The sequence below is a fragment of the Coptis chinensis genome, chromosome 2 (assembly GCF_015680905.1).
Source record: "Coptis chinensis isolate HL-2020 chromosome 2, ASM1568090v1, whole genome shotgun sequence".
NCBI classification, from domain to species: domain Eukaryota; kingdom Viridiplantae; phylum Streptophyta; class Magnoliopsida; order Ranunculales; family Ranunculaceae; genus Coptis; species Coptis chinensis.
This window is the reverse complement of record NC_141457.1, coordinates 21842998-21861022: the sequence shown is the minus strand read 5'-3', so window position 1 is coordinate 21861022 and position 18025 is coordinate 21842998. Positions and strand designations below refer to the sequence as shown.

At 31.8% G+C, this 18025-nt stretch overlaps 1 long non-coding RNA gene across 2 annotated transcripts; it reads right to left on the bottom strand.

Annotated features, from left to right (window-relative positions):
- Positions 1-6092: 6092 nt before the first annotated feature.
- LOC147515355 (uncharacterized) lies at positions 6093-17525 on the bottom strand. Of its 2 annotated transcripts, XR_015213417.1 has the most exons (3): positions 17200-17525; positions 16746-16919; positions 6093-6459 (listed from the first exon to the last, which is right to left on the bottom strand). It is a non-coding gene; the product is annotated as an uncharacterized LOC147515355 (long non-coding RNA). The 2 variants fall into 2 exon arrangements; XR_015213418.1 differs by lacking the exon at positions 6093-6459 and having other exon boundaries at positions 16608-16919.
- Positions 17526-18025: the final 500 nt, after the last annotated feature.

Here is an 18025-nt window from a genome sequence, read left to right as displayed (position 1 = left end):
ATTCCGTATATATTGAATTATGGTTGCTAATTACTTGAGTTGATTAAGCTGAAAGTTGAACCTAGTACATCACCAAGACATTGCCCAAACCTCCAACTGTTACCTAGGGTCAAATGACTATAGTCAAAAGATGAAATGTTATACTCCTAGTCTCCTACTAAAAATTGGCTTCATACAACTCAAAGCCTCAATGAAAATTAAAGTAATATGTATTCAACACTTGTTGATAGTAGAAGCGTTAATCGAAACCATAATAATAATAATAATAATAATAATAATAATAATAAAAGAAAAAAAAGCATTAATCGATATGGCGGTTAATTACAAAGTAAAATGTTTCAACATAATCATAATAACGACAACAATTACCACTATAACGGTTATTATTTATTCCAATAATACACGCCCATAGCTAACTACAAAAGTGAAGACATTTTATCCCTATCATTTTCTCATTAGGCCTCATCATGGAGTCCAAAATGTATGACAGGATGCAACGTTGTGTTATGTCGGGTTGAACTCTAAATCCAAAGTGAAGTTGTCGAAACAACCAAACACTCGAAAGGAAAAATAGTAGGACATTTTCGACCCAATGAATAAAACCTATGGGGGTAGTATAGGAACACAAAATGAAGTGGGACTAACGTGGGCCGGTTAATAAGCCTCCAACATTGACAATGCAAGAAACTAGGCTTCCTTCTCCGTATAGAGAAGGGAAACCACTTTTTAAAATATTTAAATTGCTCAACTAGAAAATAAAATAAAATTTTATAAAAATACATATTAAAAATGAAAAAGTTGGAAAAAGTGGGAGATTCCAATAAGCTAATGGGTATCACGGTCTCACCCACTTGTAGTATGTAAAGAAAAAGGTGGCCTTTATTTAAGTCACATTGCGGCTCAGATCTTCTATCATCTCTTTCCCCCTCTTTCTAACACACTTTTATTTTTAAGGTCAAACTAGTTTGCGTGTAAGTGTTGATGAGGATTTTAAGGAGCACAACAGACGTCAAAGGATGCAATTATTGTGTTTCCAAGTTAAAAAACGATTCTTAATATTTTGCCTATTCATATTTTACTTTGTCATAATTTATAAAACGTTTATTTGATACATAATACCTCTTTACTAGCTTTTGAGAAATTATAATTTTATCCGGCATTTGTTTTTCCTTTTTGTCTCCACTAGGTTAGTTGGCGTCGAAATTGGTACCACGGCTTTCATATTAGATTTTCTACGTGAACAAACTGGCGTGGCAAGCATCATGTGCTCTTACTTCTCAAACCAACACTCCTCATATTCCAAAAAAAAAAAAAAAAAACTGCTACGTAACTCTAATTTTTATCTCTCTCGCACTAAAACTAGAGAGAGAGACAATGGTGATTACGTGCCACAAAAAAAGAGATCAAATCTTTTTTTTTTAAACTGTTTTGCAACTTGAAGAGTGTTGTAGCTCAGTAAAGCACATGATACTTGCCACGTCAGTTTGTTCAAGAGGATTTGTTCAAAAGAATTTGTTCATATAAAATTTTTGTTTATATTAAGAATCATACTAGAGTTGAATTTCCCAAAATACGTTGCTTACATTTCGTTTTGGTTTAGGTTCTCTTCTCTAAAAAGTTTTCAAATTTGCTTACTTATTTCATTGGTTTTGTTTGGTTTTATTGTAGCTGTTTACTTGTTTTTACTTGATTTGGATTGCTCTTCTTAGATGCATTTAAAAATATTTATTTATTGGATTTCATATACTATCATAGGCCCACTTTTGTATACGTTAGTGGTTTTCAATGTTTTTTTTTTTTCGCTAATCAATGTGGTTTTCAAATGTTGGATAAGCGAAATTATTACTGTCTTTACGGTTGATGGGATAAGTCATCCTCCGAAGGGAAACAGAACCATAGAAATTAAGACAGCCGGGATTTTTTTTTTCTTGTTAGGGATTTGTCTATGCTTCTTTATCTTGAAAGAGTTTTATATGTTCTCCTAATTATGGGAATAAACTAATAAAGATTGTATTATTGTAAAGCATGGTTAATTAAACTAAGCACAGCATAATCAAACTTCATTAGTTGTTGTCATGATATTTCTGGAAAAACAAGCAAGTTGCAGTAGATAAAAGAGGAGTTAAGAGAATATTAATGGAATCTAAAACATCTTTATCATTGGGTTAGAGTATTGTGTTAGCATATCACAAATTTAGAAGATCTTATTTTCATTAATCAGGCAGATATGCTACCACACATACATTATTATTATGGGCCAGCCTAAATAAAACTTAATCTGTATGGTCCTTAACTAATGACTTCTTCAAATGGAGATTTTTTTTTTTTTGAGATTTGACATGATAGTTACACAATAATGTTAACCAATTGCATCCCATAATTATGGTTCATCTTAACAAGCTAGTTTGAATTTTGATCAATCCTTATAGGGATGTGACTATGTGAGTATCAATGAAAAACATCAAAGAGGGATGTGAGTATAAAATGGGAAAAAGAACAGAGAAAAAAAAACTGGAAAAAATAAATTTTAAATTGGGTGATCTTGGACACACCCATAAAACACACTCCCATACCACATAACTAACCAAAGTTTTTGCCATACCCTAATAACAGTCTCAATCCAATAATATCTCCCAAATTTGAGATATTTTCAATATGAACCAAAAAAAAAAAAAATGCACTTTTTTAGACAATTTTCTTCCTTCTCTATTATTCATCAAAATTTGATTTGATTTGATTTGATTTGATTTGATTTTTTTTTTCATCCTCATTAGATTGGTATTCATCCCCATTACTTTGGTATGGTTGATTTAAATCAAAGGTGGGCGCTTGCATGTTTATTAATGAGAAAAATATTGTTAAATAAGAGGTTATTGGACAAGAAATCAAGATCATTTTTCTTTTTCTTTTTTTTTTTTCCAGTTACAAGTGAAAAGCTTTAAGTATCTAGGGTTTAGTATTGGGTCATTAATATATTCTAATAAATGAATTATTTTGACTTGGATATGACTAATAAAAAAAGGATAATTTAGGAATATAAATATGTTTAAAACAATTTTATTTATTTATTTTAAAGTTGGAGTATGAGAGTGTTTTTATGAGTGTGTCCAAAATCATCATTTAAATTTGTTTCTATTAAAACAGGAAGAAGAAAAACCTTTAAATTTGTTTATATTAAAAACAGAAAAAAGAAAGACCATAACTCCTTATTAATTTCATTGGTAACAACTAACAATCCAGTTATAACTACATTTTGGTACACAAGAGTCACCAAGATGTAGACCAAAAGCTTTCAGACTTAATATTTCAATAAAATGAAATTGGAAATTAAAGGGAAAACAAAGAACAGTAGTCGCAAAATGTTTTAGTTTTCGTTCTACTTCATGTTGCGCGCTAAATAGACATATCATGCAGTTTCGTATTTCAACTCTTACAAACATGATACCAAAAATCAAATATTTTACATTCCCAAAAGAAAATATCTTACTTTTTGGCCCCGAAACTCAATAATTAACATGAGGCTAACGGGAGGTCATTGGCTATATAGTTGCAAATTTTGAAAAGTGACTATTACAATGATTGTTATCATAGAAAAATCTTTAGATATCTTGTTAAAGTCCTAAAGACGGCCTTTCCTATTACAATTTATTCACAACGGCTAGTTTATGAGATAAAATCATCTTCATATAACAGTCATCCACCTAGAATACGTGCATTTTAGTTAAGTACACAAATTCTAGATGACATACATAGAGTAAGGAAGCTAGATTCAGAGATTATAGGATTTCCAAGTTGACCATATTATTGTTTAATGGCGACATTCTATATCATATGACTTGTTTCCTAAAATATATGTGCTAGTTTACTTGATTTTCAATGTAACATTGTCAAAAGCCTCTGAAGCAAGAAATGAGATTTCAAAGAGGATATATGTATCAATCAAACAACTACAATAAGCAGCATTTTTCTTGCACTGGTATGCCAGATTTCCCGGGGAACATTGTTCATAACATATATTAATTTTCAAACAAAGGTTAGATGTGATGTGCTTGCCCGGCTGACTATGACCTTAACTCTAATTTAAGTACTAGTGTTGTTGTTTGGTAACTCCCACCCTCATTTTATTTCGTTTTAGGCACGAAATTGTATTTAATCAAACAATTTGATATCTAAAAGTTGCTTGCTTGTGGGGGTGGTTTGATCAGTAAAACGCTCTGGTCAAGGCTCAAGAGCATCGCAACTTTTGAGGAACATGATTTCACTTTGAATTGCTTACACACAATGTGTACGTATTCCTATAAACTTCTCCACCATACATTGGCAGTTCGCGCCACGGATTGCTTCCATGTATTGCGCGAGGTGCTTAGGGAAATGTTCACTCCAAAGAACATAGCAGAGTGGCTATATGTTTCTATACTAGGAAACATGTCTTTAGAAGTTGAAAGTCGTAGCCTTAGCTGGGAAGTTTAGAAAAAAAATGTTTCATTTCATCCATAACCATCCAAAAGCGTAAACTGGATAGATGGCATATAGATGAAGATGTCATTGGAACACAATAGTCATGATATATTGATATGTATCATTTCTGTGGTATCTAAGTCTTTAGACACAAAATGTGCTGTTCAAATTTGTGAAATATTTCTTTTACATACTACTTAAAAGCAATTAATACTACAAACGAAAAGGTAAAAGTTGAGATAGATGGCAATGGCGTGGATTAGGACAACATTGGTATTGAAATCCAACTCCATACGTTCTAACTTCTAAGTTGTTCTTGTACGCATGCCAATTTGGTGACTGAAAGGTAATAGAGAGGCATTTATAAGGGAACTTGAAAAAGACTTGTTCGCTTCGGCCACTGACATTCTAGGTCTTACTGAGGTATTGTTGTTAGGGCGGCTAGGCTCAAAGGCTGTCATCACCGGCCCCCATAAGTAACCAAACAGGGAGCCATTTTTGGTGCAACTGAAACTTAGCGAAAGGCTAATCGAGCGGGGAATAACGGAACGCCTACTAATTAACCTACGCGAGGCTAGTTTTTGAAGCATTGGTGCATCCAGTGGATGAGTGGATCAATGTAACAAGTAATTAGCCTAACGTTTACTCGTTTAGATACATATTGAGAGTGTTTGGGTTTGGATGAAAAGTTCCGTAATATGGAATAGTGACAATGTTGAACCTGAGAGTTCAAAATCAAATTGATGCTTATTGTTGGTTTTATAGTGGTTATTGGTTAAAATCTTGGTTTGGGATCAAGCTAGGAGCCTAGGATTCAATCCAAATTCCAGTCTTCACAGTTCACACCAATGCTATACCGAGCCCGGAGGTCAACCCGGTGAAGGGGCTGGGTCATTGGGTTAGTAGTTCAACTAGTGGGTCACTGGTTAGACTAATGGGTCATTACTTGGTCCGCCATAAATATATATACAATGTACTTGTTTAATTTTTATAGCAAAAGTTGATATTGTAGCCTAGTAGAATATTGTCTATTAGTGATTTTGGAGGTCCTTGGTTCGAATCACAAGAAGTGAATTGGCACGTTGGTGAGCCATCGATGACTTATTGACTCATGGTTTGAGCCCTCTCTCTTATCGAATTTATTTCTCATGAACCGGTTTAGTTAAAATCGCCCCGGTTTAACTGATTTAATAGAAAACCAACCGGTTTTATTAGGTTAGGACTAGGTTAATTACTAAAATGATCCACTTAATGATCCAACCCGGGTTAGAGACCGAGTTGCCAGTTCACCGCGTCAAACTGCCAAACTGGGCTGGGTCTGATAACACTGGTTCACACACCCATCGTGAAAGTCAATTGAGTTGGGCAGGCCTAACCTAATCACGGGCTTTAAGATTGGGTAAAGCTTGATTTGGGCTTAGGTAGTTAGACCACTTAGACCTTTAGCTTTGTCAATCTGTCATATAAGTTATTCCATTTTTTTTTGTTTATTAGCAAGTCTGTTTTAAATGAGATCAATAACTCTTTGATACTGGCGGGATTCGAGCCCCAGACTTTTGGTAAAATCACCCCAAAGTTTTACTGACTTTGCTAGTTGGCACCTTCATCCCATTCCTTGTTGATCTTCCTAGGCATCTAAACACTTATTACAGAATTGATACCTTCTGTCATTTGTTCTGTGTATAATCTTCATTCAAGGAACATAAATTGTTTGTGAAGTTACAACATGACTACTCAGATCAACTTGATCAGCAAATCGGCTTTAGTTTGTTTTCAGCTTGGCTTGGTCGAGTGTTAAAAGCAATAAATGGGTCCAATTTAGACGTAAACCAACCGATGTACAGCCCAAGGTAGTACTGGAGAGTTTTGATAGAACATGCCTCTGGACCAACATGTGCTACTGGAGCCAATTCATTTGTGTCCAGAACTGCTTGCAATTAGCATTTCTCAAAATGGCTTCATTGTTTCACCCCCTCCTTGAGTCAACTTAAGTCAAACCCCCTGTTTGAGTGAAAAATATTTATCAGATGATCCTAGTGAAAAATATGTATCTTCCTTCAAGTTCAAAGCTACTTGTCATTTGACCTGAATACATTGACAAAACTGCTTTACTATATATATATGGTGTTCCTATCCTATTTCTTTGTTTGTTGTGTTTGGGAAATCAGGCCAATGTGTGATTAAGAACTCTAAACAATTAGTTGGGGGAGCTCGCAGCCTCAACTGCTCCATTCTACATCTCTAAATCAATTTTCTTTGTGTTTGTTCAATTTAAAACTATCAGTTTAAGTCCACAACTTTTCTTACCTGCTCAGATTTGCTTTACTTTCGGAAATCCCGCTAGGTCCAATATACTAAGTGTACGTGTCTCACAACAGAGTAAATGTAATACTTATACTTCAGTTGGTTAGTCCTTTCCTACTGTACATCCGTAAGAAAATAGAAACACAGGACAGTGAAAATTTTGCAAGAATCAAATTCGGTGATTAAGAATCGAACTAGAGTTTGAAAACAATGAAAAGTAGACAAAGATATTTCCTAGATTAACAAACTTAATAAAAACACAACCTATGGAAGCAAAAACAAAATCAAATATAGCTTCAGTGGTTGAAAAGCTTTGAGAGATTTGCAATTTTCCGTAAGAGAATATGACTTACGCTATAACCACATTGGATATAAATTCTAAGCTCACCCAATCTAGTTTTAACAAACAATTCTAAATTCTAAGGCTAAGTCCAATGGTGCGTCAAACCACCAAATATTACGGAAATTTTGATCTAATAGTGCATCAAAACGCTAACCCGCCAACGCTATTGGTATAAGTTTACTTATATATAGTGTCAGTTTTAACGAGATAGCGTCAAGTCTACACGCCACTATAAGTGGCGGGTAAAAGAAATCTATTTATTTTTTTTCCCACACGCCTTTGAGAATGGCGGCTGGAGAGTCCAAAAAAAAAAAAAAATCTTTTTTTTTATTTATATTTTTCACACGCCTGTGGAAGCGGCGGTTGGAGAGTCCCAAAAAAAAAAAAAAAAAAAAAAAAAATCCTATCCGCCATAGGCACTGGCGGTTGAGAGTCTAAAAAACAAAAAAAATCATTTTTTTTTATTTTTTTTTTCCCACACGCCTGTGGAAATGGCAGTTGGAGAGTCCAAAAAAAAAAAAAAAATCCGTCATAGGCACTGGCGGTTGTGAAAATAACCATTGGGTTAGGAAACGCTAAACCGATAACTGTATACACTATTCTATTGTGGTTTGGTGGGATGACACACCAAACTATTGGACTTAGCCTAATATGTTGCAATTTACAATCTATCTATCTATCTAACAAAATAGGGAAGTATGGGGCCCAAAATGCCCTATCTAATGGTATGTAATCATTCTCATTAAAATATGACTTTACAGATCTAAGTGTTTAGTAGGTTTGTGCAATTTTGTTAAGTGCAATCAATATCATGAGATCTACTTAAAAATCAACTAAAAATTAACAATTGTGGCTGAACTTATAAATTGTTGGGCCTCCAAATTTGACATAGTACTGCACAATTGGCTAATCCAATTGATGCTATTGGGCTTATGGATAATAGGCAATCAGTGACCTTTATACCGGCTAAGGCGACCCAGCTTGTCGAGAGTAGCAAAGAAAGCGCCATTTAGTCTCGTGAGCCATAGACACGGGCATACTCTAATATATAATATAAGACTTTTTGAAAAAAAGCAAAGAAAGGAATATATAGTTTTTTTTCGTGAAGAAACCTCCTATGGGGGGACTAGTTTAATCCGTTCCAACCATTACAAAATAACTAGCTTTCGAACCCGTCCTACGAACGGGTGCCGTTATATTAAATTATTCTAAAAAATATTTGAACTATGTAGATAGATCTATTTATGAGATATGAATATTACATTGGTTACTCATCCAAATTTCTTGCAACATGAAAACCATACTCCAAAAAATAATAATAATAACGCACTTTTATAAAAACCCTTCGAGTTCTTTTTGTTGTTTAATAATAGAAGTTTGATAAATTTTTTGTGAGAATGCCCAATGAGGCAAAATTCATATTGAATATACTTGAATAGCAAGTCATTCCTAATCATATACTTGTCGAGACATTTCCACTACACATAAAACAACGATGTTTTGAGTTTAGTTCAATGCATTAGCATTTAATTTTTGATTTTCCATTAAATATTTTTTGAGATCAGTTCATTGCATTTGTATCCAGTTTTTTATTTTCTGTTAATTCATCTTTGAGGTTAGTTCAATGCAATTAAATCCAGTTTCTGATTTTCCCTTTTTTAATTTTTGTTAATTATTCTTTGAGGTTAGTTCCATGAATTTGCACTTAGTTTTGGATTGCGCGTTAAGAACTTTATAAGGTTAGATTAATGCATTTGCATCCAGTTTCCTATTTCAAGTTAATTATCATTTGAATTTAATTAGTTCAATGCATTTGCATCCAGTTTCCGATTTTCCGTTAATTATTTTTTAGGTTAGTTCAATACATTTGCATCTAGTTTTCGATTTCCAGTTAATTATTCTTTGATGTTAGTTTGATGCATTCGCATCCAGTTTTCGATTACACCTGAATGATTCTTTGAGATTAGTTCCATGCATTGGCATCCTGTTTCCGATTTGTCGTTAATTATTCCTTGAAGTTAGTTCCATTCATTTGCATCAAATTTCTGATTTCCTGTTAATTATTCTTTAAAATTAGTTCCTTGCAGTTGCATCTAGTTTTCAATTTTCCGTTAATTATTCTTTGAGGTTAGTTTGATGCAGTTGCATCCACTTTTCGATTTTCTGTTAATTTTTCTTTGGGGTTAGTTTGATGCAGTTTCATGTTGTTTTCGATTACTCGTTAATTATTCTTTGAGGTTAGTTTGATGCATTTGTATCCAGTTTCCGAGTTCTCGTTAATTATTCTTTGAGGTTTGTTGAATGCATTTGCATCCAGTTTCCGATTGTCTGTCAATTATTCTTTGAGGTTAATTAGTACAATGCACTTGTATCCAGTTCCTGGTTTCCCGTTAATTATTCTTTGAGGTTAGTTCATTGCAGTGTAACATCCAGTTTTCGATTTTCCGTTAATTATTCTATGAGGTTAGTTCATTTCAGTGTTGCATCCACATCCAGTTTTCGATTTACCGTTAATTATTCTTTGAGGTTAGTTCATTACATTTGCATCCAGTTTTCAATTTCATCCCACTAATTATTTTTTGAGGTTAGCTCAATGCATTTGTATCAAGTTTTTGATTTCCCATTAATTATTCTTTGAGGCTAGTCGATGCATTTGTATCCGGTTTCCGATTTCTTATTAATTATTCTTTGAGGTTAGTTAGCTGGATTTGCATCCAATTTTCGATGTCATGTTAATTATTCTTTGGTTCAATACAGTTGCATCCAACTTCTAATTTCTCACAATTATTATTCTTTGAGGTTAGTTAAATTCATTTGGATCCAGTTTCCAATTTCACGTCAGTTATTCTTTGAGGATAGTTTGATGTATTTGCATCCAATTTTTTATTTTCCGTTAATTATTTCTTTGAGGTTAGTTTATGCAGTTGCATATAGTTTTTGATTTCCCGTTAATTATTCTTTGAGATTAGTTCAATGCATTTTTATTCAATTTTTGATTTGTCGTTAACTTTTTTTTGGCGTTAGTTCAATACAGTTGCATCCAGTTTCCAATTTTCTACTAATTATTCTTTGAGGTTAGTTTGATGCATTTGCATTTATCAAATTTTCGATTTTCCCTTAATTATTCTTTTAGGTTAGTTCAATGCAATGTTGCATCCAATTTCCGAATTCGCGTTAACTATTATTTGAGGTTTCTTCAATGCATTTGCATCAAGTTTCCGATTAACATTAATATTCTTTGACGTTGGCTGGTTCAATGCATTTGCATCCAATTTTCCGATTTTGCATTAATAACTCTTTGAGATTAGTTCGATGCATTTACATCCAGTCGATCGTCTCCTATTTCCAGTTACCCTTTAATTATTCTCTGAGGTTAGTTCATTGCAGTGTTGCATCCAGTCTCTGATTTCCCGTTAATTATTCTTTGAGGTTAGTTCGATGCACTCACATCCATTTTCCGGTTACCCATTAATTTTTCTTTGAGGTTTGTTCAATGCAGTGTTGATGAGGATTAGGTGAATGAAAATAGTTACTTGAAAAAATTTATTGATCAAGAATTGCTCATATGAAAGAGAAGTTCAAAGCTCAAAAACTATACATGTAAAGTTTAAATTAAAGCTTTAGATCCACTTACTAACGTTCTTATGGAACAGACTAAAATATGTTGATAGTATATAGATAGTGACAACTAAAATAAATAACTTAACATTCTCCCTAGATGAGGAAGTAGACTGAGTTAATAAACAGTTAGGGTTGGTATATATACGTAAAATATATGGTTTGTCAATCTCGGGAGTCACATTCAGACGTACTAATGTTAGACCTACATTACCTTCTCCCTTAACACTCCAAACTTTATGGTAAACACAAATCAAAAGAAAAAAGACTTTTGAAATCAACACATACTGGGGAGGTAGAAAAAGAAGACTTTTGAAATCAGCACAATAGTTGTAAATTGAAGAACTCGAGAATATGGGATACTTATAAGTTCAAGAATTGAGACTTTTAGTTCCTATTTAGTTTTTTTCTCGTAGCTTATTTCTCTAGCTTTTTTATCAGCAATTTTTTTCTCCTGATTTGAATAGAGTCTCTCCTGTAATCTTTATTATTCTTTGTTTGGATGTGTATAGATTAGAAACATGAAACATAATTAATTAGGACTCTTGAAGAAGAGAGTCTATCCTGTAATCCTTATTATTCTTTGTTTGGATGTGTATAGATTAGGAAACATGAAACATAATTAATTAGGACTCTTCAAAAGAGATTTAGTATACAAAAGAAACATAATTAATTGGGACTCTTACTTACTATATTTTTTCTCCTATTTTTTCTTAATCCCCTTGATTACGTGGACAGCCCCAATGAGCTTGAAAAGGGACTGCTATTATATATATATAAAGATGCCATCTACTATCTATATACTAAAGGAGAGACCTTTAAAGAAGGATTTTCTCTCTCCTATGTGGCACTCTAATATGAGAGTTAGCTTTTTTTTCTATCTTATGTGGCACTCTAATATGAAAGATCTTTGAAGAGTTTGAGTGTATTTCTAATTCTTATATTTGGAGAGTTTGAGTGTATTTCCAATTCTTATATATTTGATCAAATAAAAAAATATTACTAAAAAAATAGGTGATTTGTAGAAATACTAAAAAAAATTACTAAAAAAATAGGTGATTTGGAGAGTTTGAGTGTATTTCTAATTCTTATATTTGGAGAGTTTTAGTGTTCCAATTCTTATATATTTGATCAAATAAAAAAAAAAAATTTGCTAAAAAATAGGTGATTAGTAAAAACTAATTTATATTTAATCAAATAAAAAAAAAATTCTAAAAAATAGGTGATTTGTATAAACTAATTTCCTATTACAAATCATACAATTTTAGTATCTATAATAAAACACCGACTTATTTCGAATATATCCTTAACATGACTTCAAAATATAGTTAAAAATAATTATACAAAATATATAATAGAAAATAAAAAAATAATAATAATAACGGCAAAGCAATAATGACAAATATTTTAAAATATATATAATATTTAATGAAATTAACGACAAAAAACAATTAATGGAGAACGGAAAACTGGATGCAAATGCATCGAACTAACCTCAAATAATATTTAACGGAAAATCGGAAACTGGATGCAAATGCAAGCATTAAACTAATCTTAAAAAGTAATTAATATAAAATCAGAATATGGATACAACTGCATTAAACTAATCTCAAAAAATAATTAACAGAAAATCAAAACTTAGATACAAATACATCAAACTAACATAAAAAAATAATTGTCGAAAAATCAGAAACTGGATGCAAATGCATTGAGCTAACCCTCAAAGATTAAATTAATGGGAAATCGAAAAATGGATGCAAATCAGATTGAGCTAACCTCAAAGAAAAAATTAATTATAAATTGAGAACATAATGCAAATGCGTGGAACTAATCTTAAAAAAATAATTAACGGAAAAATCGAAAACCGGATGCAAATCGCATTGAACTAATCTCAAAAATATATTGGATGCAAAACCTCAAGAAATAATTAACGGAAATCTAAACTAGATGCAAACTCATTGAACTAACCTCAAACAATAATTAACTTGAATCGGAAACTAGATGCAAATGCAACTTTATCGATAATAAACATGAGAAATCGAAAACTTGATACAAATACATCAAACTAATCTCACGAATAATTAATCTGAAATCGAACCTGGATGCAAATGCATTAGGCCCGACCTCAAAAAACAATTAATAGAAAATTGGGAATTTGATGCAAATGTATTGAACTAACCTAAAAAAGAATAATTAACGATCAATCGAAACTGGATGTAATCTGCATTAAACCGATCTCAAAAATAAATAATGGGAATTGGAAATTGGATGCAACTGCATTGAACTAACCTCAAAATATAAATAACAAAAAATCAGAAACTAAATACAAATGCATTAAACTAACCTCAAAACATAGTTGGGTTATATGTTGTGGGAATGTCTCGATAAGTATAGTTTTGCATTTAAAATGATGTTTATCTTATCTCTTTCCGTATGATTGGGAACTCCTTGCTATTCAAATAGCTTCAATATATATGAACTTCGCCTTATTAGGCAATCTCACAAAAATTCAATCAAACTTCTATTATTAAACAAAAAAATGAAGTTGAAGAATTTTATCAAAGGTGAGTTATTTTTTTTAATGGAGAGTGAGGTTTTCACGTTATAAGAAATTTGGTTGAGTGATCAATATAATATTAATATATAATAGTTATGCATATTTGCAAATATTTTTAGAATAATTAATATAAACAACACCCATTTGTAGATAATTTTTGAAGATTCCACATAGTGAGTCATGCATAATTTAAAGAATAATTAACGAGAAATCGAAAACTAGATAATCTTCGATGATCCCACATAGTAAATTAAGTATAATTTACTTTTTATGTCATGTTTTCAATGACACTACAGATGGATCAGTAGAAGTTGGTATTACACACCACATTGATAATTATAAGGAAATTGGAAACTAGATTCAAATACATAACCGAGCTCAAGGAGTAATTAATGGGAAATCATAACCTTTATGCAAATTGCATTAAACTAATGATTGAGAAAATAACTAACGGATAATTAGAAATTGAATGCAAATCCTTGAAAAATATTTATTGGAAAATCGGAAATAGTATGCAAATACATCAAACAAACCTCAAATAATAATTAATGGAAAACCGGAAACTGAATGCGAATGCATTGAACTTAACTCAAAAAATAATTAACATAAAATCAAAAAACGAATGAACCGTGCATTGAACTAACCTCATAAAATAATTGGTGGGAAATTGAAAACTAAATACAAATGCATTGAAATAACCTCAAAAAGAATAGTTAACGGAAAATAAAAAACCTGGATATAATTATATCGAACTAACCTCAAAGCATAAATAATCGAAACTAGATCTGCGATGTATTGAACTAACCTTAAAGAGTTATTAATGAAAATCGGAAACTGGATCCAAATGCAATGAACTAATCTCAAAGACTAATTAATGAAACATTAAAAAATAGATGAAACTACACCAACTAACATAAATGAATAATTAACGGAAAATTATAAATTTGATGTAAGCTGCATTGAACTAACCTCAAAAAAATAATTAACCTAAATCGAAACTTGATGCAAATGCATTGAACTAACCTCAAATAACAATTAACATAAAATCTAAAATTATATGCAAATGCATTGAACTAACCTCAAAAGAATAATTAATGGAAAACTAAAACCTGGATGCAATTGCATTAAACTAAAATCGAGAGATTAACTAACGGAAATCAAAAATTGGATGCAAATGCATTGAAATAACATAAAAAAATGGTTAACTAGAAATCTAAGTCGGATGTAATCGCATCGCGACTTGACCTCAAGGCATAAATATCCACTTTTTAGCCTTCTCATATGAGTAATTACAAGTAATTATGAACCCAAAACGAAAGTGAGTTTATAAAAATAGACTCTTACATGTATGCAAACTGTATAGAAATTGTAAACTATCGAACTAACCTAGAAAAATAATTAATGGGAAATCGTAAACCTGGATGCAAATATATTGAACTAACCTCAAAGAGTAATTAACGGGAGATTGGAACCTGGATGCAAATACAATGAACTAATCTCAAAGACTAATTAACGAAACATAAAAAACTGGATGCAATTGTACGTACTGAATTAACTTTAATTAATAACTAACGGAAATCATAAAGTGGATGTAATTGCGCACCGTACTAACCTCAAAATAATAATTAACGGAAAATCGAAAACTTGATGCAACTGCATTGTACTAACTTCAAAGAATAATTAATGAGAAATTAGAAACGGGATGCAACATACTATATTAAACTAACCTCAAAGAATAATTAATGGAAAATTATAAACTTGGTGCAAATGCATTGAACTAATAACCCTAAAACATATTTGTATTTTATGTAGAGGGGATAAATGTCTCGACAAATATAGTTTTGTATTTTAAGTATTGTTTATTATAATTCTTTTTATTGTGATTGGGAATACCTTGCTATTCAAGTATCTTCAATATTATCTTACCAAGATTGGGCATTCTCACAAAACTTCAATTATTAAACCTAACAATAAAAAAAAAAAAAAATCGATTAGTTTTATCAAGATTTGGTGCTTCATTTTTATAGAGAGTGGTGCAAGAAATTTAAATGAGTAATTAATATAATTTTCATATCTCATAACTATGCATAGTTGCTAATATTTTTTAGAATAATTTAATATAATGGCACCCGTTAAGTAGGACACGCTCATATGATAAATCTTTTCAAGTGGGAGTAGTGTATTATTTGAGGATATGGAAACAATCAATCTGTTTTAGTGATTTGTACACATTAGTACGTAAGTTTTAACGGTGATGATTTACCGCTAAATCACCATAAATCTAATAAAACTATTATACAAGCTAGATCGAGTTTAAAATAATTTTATTTGAAAATTACAGATTAATATTCTAAACCACAAAGTGAATAGAATATCTCAATTTGATCCCTTAGTTTCCAAGTACTTATGCACCATAATTGTTGTTCATTTAACGTATTTCGGTTTTATTTTCAATAAAAATATATTCTCGATTAAAAAAATTTGCACTAAATCACCATAAATCTAAGAAAACTATTATACAAAATAGATCGAGTTTAATATAATTCTATTTGAAAATTATAGATTAATATCCTAAACCACAAAAGTGAATAGGCTATCTCAATTTGATCCCTTGGTTTCCAAGTACTTATGCATCATAATCACGCTCATTAACGTATTTGGTTTATTTTCAATAAAAATATATTCCGATTCGAAAATTTGCCGCTAAATGACCATAAATATAATAAAACTATTATACAAGATAGATCGAGTTTAAGATAATTCTATCTGAAAATTACGGATTAATATCCTAAACCACAAAGTGATGAGGCTATCTCAATTTGATCTCTTAATTAGTTTCCAAATACTTATGCACCATAATCGTTGGTCATTAATGTATTTCGGTTTATTTTCAATAAAAATATATTCTGATTCGAAAATGTGTGTGAGACATTTTGTAAAGCATTTTCAGCCCACAAAATATTTAATAGATCCCGGGCGTATGTCCGGGTCCAAAATCTAGTTTAAACTCTAAAATGACCCATACCCATCTTGTCCAGAATATAGCAACCTTTAGCTTTCCTAGCAAGACTATTAACGTTGCACACTGTGCTAGAGTATTTGCTACACAATTATCCTCTCTAAATACAAGGGGGTAACCCCTTACTAGATGAGCCAATTAGGATTTCTCTACACCAAAAACACAGTCAATCCAAATTGATTTTTTTTTTTGTATACTTGGGGAGAAGACACTAATTTCCCTGTCTAGGGGGTAATACTAGTTAACCCAATACATAGAGAAAAGTAGTATTCAAATCATTCGCCATCTCTAAAACCAACCAAGAATAATTTGGGAATCCACTTCAACAATTAATGGCTTAAAATTATGTTGTAAGCATATGTTTAAACCTTCCATAACAGCTAGAAGTTTAGCCTTAGTATTAGAACCATGACCAAAAGAAAATAAGAATGATTTACAAAACATACCATGATGATTTCGTGTAATGCCTTCTCCTCCACATTGACCGGGATTATTAAGCGACGAGCCGTCGGAGTTAAGCTTGAAATATCCAACAGGCGGATTTTTCCAAATAACTACAATTGGAGCTTTATGAGTAACCGGTATGTCTCCTACTGCCAAGGGATGCAAAGAAAGCTTCTCTGTAAAAGATGGAATTTTATGATGAGAAAAAATTGACAACCTCTTCATCCATTTGGAAATTCTCTCAATCACCGCCATAAAATAAATAGGAACTTCTTCATATAACATTTTGTTACGAGCTAACCATATTTCCCAAACAATTAAGGAAGACGTTAATTTTTTTAGAAAACCACAAAGAGAAGATTTTTTGCAGTGACTGTACCAATGCAAAAAAGTCTACTTAACTGTAGACACTCCACCGAAGTTCACTCCAAAAATAGCTGCAAAATGACACCATACCTTTCTAGCAAGATCTCCAATGACAAATAAATGATCTAGCCCTTCTGATGATGAACATGTACAACAACGACATTTTGAAACTATGGGAATACGAATAGCTTGAATGCCTTCATCAACTAGTACCACTCCATTCCAAAGTTTCCAAGTGAACACGCTAATTTTTATAGGAATAACATTCATCCACATATATTTGAAACAAGAAAAATTAACTCCCCCCATCTAGTTTGACGACCAAAAATCCATTTCACTTCTACCAATGCACCACGAAGACTGTTCCTCTACAACCTCCATCACATTAACAATTTATTTCCAGAATTTTGAAGTAAATGAAAGAGGAAAACTACCTATAATAAAGTACTTTTGTTTGAAATAAACGGTCCATGTGGAATCTTAGTGAGGACATTCTAGGCCTTTCAGTTTTCTAGTTTTACACTTTTACCCCTTTTCCGGCCAATTAGCTTTCAACTATTATTTTTTCAATATATAAAAAATGTTATGAAATCCATGGGCTTATGTGGATGCCCACCATTGATATGTGTTATCCTAATCTTGGTATTTATCCTGATAACCTTCTATCTTGATGTTTATCCTGATCATCCTCTATCTTGATGTTTATCCTGATCATCCTCTATCTTACTGTTTATCATGTTAATCCCTTATCTTAGTAAGGAGGTTACCTAGTTGTATATAAAGGTAACCACCTCCTCCCATTTAGTTTAATCTGAAAAGAAATAAGAATTCTCTCTCTTTTTCTCTCTTTTATTGATTCAATCTACATGTTAAGTTAGTGTGGTGTTCTCTCCAAATCGGTTTAATTTCTAACACG